This window comes from Dermacentor andersoni, chromosome 11, assembly GCF_023375885.2.
Source record: "Dermacentor andersoni chromosome 11, qqDerAnde1_hic_scaffold, whole genome shotgun sequence".
Classification (NCBI taxonomy): domain Eukaryota; kingdom Metazoa; phylum Arthropoda; class Arachnida; order Ixodida; family Ixodidae; genus Dermacentor; species Dermacentor andersoni.
The window spans coordinates 76,027,024-76,030,268 of record NC_092824.1 but is presented as its reverse complement, the minus strand read 5'-3'; the positions used below and the strand labels follow the sequence as shown (position 1 = coordinate 76,030,268).

Below are 3,245 nucleotides of genomic sequence, written 5' to 3'. Positions count from 1 at the left end.
AATATAAGCGCCATTCACACAACCAGCCACACTTTATCCAAAATTGTACGTCTGCTTGCGTGCACACCTCGAAAGAATCTACGCCTTCGGTCAAACTTCCAGGAGACAGAACAAATTACCTGCTCGTGGCTGTTCGTCAATACGGATATTGCATGCCGAAGCATCAGAATGTGCGAAGTGGAATTTACTCATGGTATCCCGGAAGTAATCGCCGTATTGGTGGAGCTGATAATTCCACGTGATTTTTTATCCCTGTCCGAATGATGTACTTTGCTGGCATTATGCGTAGAAGAGAGTTCGAAAAATTATCCAGTGGTGTGTGCCCAGTAAATGCATATGTTAATACTAACACGGCATGCATAAAAATCATAGGCAGGGTGTTTCCAAAAAGGAGCACCACAATTCAATAATTTAGGCAAAGTTGACGGTAGAGTTTATGATAAGCAATCGCCCAACAGGTTTAGCTTATAAGTATTTTTCCTCAAGGTAGAGTTAAAATTGAAAGCTTCAAACCATTGGCGTATGTGTACCTTTTTATTATTGTGCATCATGTAGATCCCTTGATTGACTTAATTCGTTTAAGATGCGCTTATCAACAAAAAGTGTAAGTGGTCATCTTTCGCTTTTTATCGACTAGCTTGGAAGTGACCACTATAGGTACACAAGACAGTGAAGCTAGACATTCGTCGACTTGAAATGATCTCTCTGCTGGCAGATTCATGTGGCTCGAGCAGCCAGTCCCGCTGCAATTCTGCGTGCAATTGCGACTTTTTTTCACGCTCGGAGAAACACAGTTTTGTAGCGCGTACTCAGCAACCGAAAGCGGTATCAGTACATTTTCACGTAGCTCTATATTTTCTTATTGACACTTTTCATCTAATTATAATATTAAAGAAGTTCATTAACCAAGACTATCTTATCAAGCGGAATGACCAAATGATTTGAGTATTGCCAAGCGACGGCAAACAAAATTACGTTGGCTCTATCTAGCTACGTGGCATTCGCACATTTTAAAACTCTGGCTAAAGTTAGCTCGGGCACCCGGTATACTTTACCGAGAAAAGTGTTTCTAGCCTTGAAAAAGACAAGTCCACTTGTCGAAGCGTTGGATACGGATTTCACCTTGTTCTCGTTTTGCTCATCGTCTTGGATTTCCATCTCCCGATTTCCCCGTGTTTTCTTCGTACGTAATCGAAGCGAGTCAAGTCCGCGGAAAGATACATCCGGGGTGTTGTTTTTTCGGTCTTTGCGTTCCATTTGGCAAAGGCCGCTTACAAACGCAACTGTGCTTCTAATTTTCACGACAGCTCATTTCGCGCTGTCACTTTTCTATTGGTATTTGTTGCCTTGTCGAACTTGGCATTATAGCTCATAGTCGTGCTCTAACTTGTGTCTCGTAAAATTATTGTCCACATCTGAGTGGAGGGGTCAAGAAAAATAAAATACTGTGCGTTGAGGCTTCTCAACCAACAGTCCACTGATAAAGTGTTAATTTTATGATCACCTCATTTTAGGTTCGGGCCACTATTTCCAATTGCGTGAGTATATTAACTGCATCTCCGAGAAAACTAGCGTTTCCTGACTGAAACGAAGCGAAATATATAAAGCTATGGCAGGCACCATATAATCGTGAACATCACTACACCATGATTATTTGTTGCACCATAATATTCCTTATTAGCTCATTTATTTACGTGAGGTCGAAATAACTGAAAACTCGAATATATTCGATTCGCCATTAGAAATGCTTTCTGAATTATCTTTGTTTGCCTGCAATTATGCGCAGGAGTTATGGTAGGTTGACAAACCAAGACCACCAAAACGCGTAGGGGTACATGTGCAGAAGCTCCGCCACCGTTGCCTTCCCTTATTTGCCAAGAGAATTTGTAAGCGAATATAGGTGAGGACATCGCGAAAGAAATTTCAACAAGAGCGGACACTCCTATAGAGCCCAGCGGCCGAATTGACTGTAGCACACCAAGCGGATGTTATTGACTCCTTCCGGTTTCGGTTTTGGGCGCGCGCGTTTTGAACACCAGTTGGTACACGCCGCGCCGGCTCCGCTGCTCGGCGCGGCATTCATTTCTTTTTTTTTTTTTTCGCTTCTGCTGAACCTCGGGTGGCCTTGGCGTGGAATCGTTTCATTATTGAGTAGAAATGATTGCGATTGACCTTTACAAGACTGCGCCGAATCTGTCAGGTGCGATTTCATAAAGAAAACGAAAGACGTCTTCTGAAATAATGAAATGTTTATTTTGCTCTATATAAATGCTCCTTCCGGGCTTTTTCTGCATTCATCCAAAGTTGTGGCACCAGGTAAGCAGCACTCGTTGCCGTACGATGCTCCACCGTATGCCATCAGCTGAAAGAAAGTAAATTACAAGCATGTATCATTTCGGTGTATTGACCTAACAGGGGTATTGCGTGTAGAGGCGAAACGTGCGTAAGTGGTAAATGAGCGGCATTACAGATAAATTTACTTTTACGTACATTTCGCAGCAATGACTCCTTCCAAACAATGCCATGAAATTTGAACATCCGATTTTCAAGCACCCCTCCTTTCCCGGGCATTATTTCCTGCACTTTAACTGCACAAATACAAGGGTGACTGCGCGTTTCCAAAACAACTTGGCCTCAGTCGACACGACGGTACTCCAAGTACACAAAGGTGGCTACAACACAGGCTCAACCAGACCACGTTACACGCTCGCAGAATGCCTTCTAATCGCACTCAAGTCAGACTCGTGGGTGCAAAGCCTGTTTTCAGTCGCTCAGAATACATAAATGTTATGTTCTTGACCTCCTCCGTGTTATCTTTTACGCGTCCTGCCGGCGCATGCAACACTCCCGTGTTATCACTCTCGGCAATCGCTCGTCGCTTTTCGAGAAGCATGAGTACCGAAATAAGGTACATGTTGTTGCAGGGTTATAATATGCCTCACAGACTCGTCCCACTAAAATCAGTACACGCAAAACTAACTCACTATGGCCGGTTTGCTTTATTGCTAACAGCTTCACAACCCCAGGCGCGGCGAACAAGCCTCAAGATATCCCAGAAAGGTACCAAATAAATTACAATACTATTTCGGGTCAGAGAATGCGTCACGAACTTCTACCAGTAAGATTCAGTACACGCGAAACTAACTGCGGCACAAAGCCGAGCTGCTTTTCGCTAACTGCGCCACTACGCCGGGCGCGGCCACTGTGCTTGAAAAGTACCCCAAAAAGTAGTGAAATTAGTTACA

General features: G+C 43.7%; 1 long non-coding RNA gene across 1 annotated transcript; it reads right to left on the bottom strand.

The window, feature by feature from the left end:
• Nucleotides 1-2,231: 2,231 nt before the first annotated feature.
• LOC140214093 (uncharacterized) lies at nt 2,232-2,949 on the bottom strand. Its single transcript, XR_011891015.1, has 2 exons — nt 2,801-2,949; nt 2,232-2,770 (listed from the first exon to the last, which is right to left on the bottom strand). It is a non-coding gene; the product is annotated as an uncharacterized lncRNA (long non-coding RNA).
• Nucleotides 2,950-3,245: the final 296 nt, after the last annotated feature.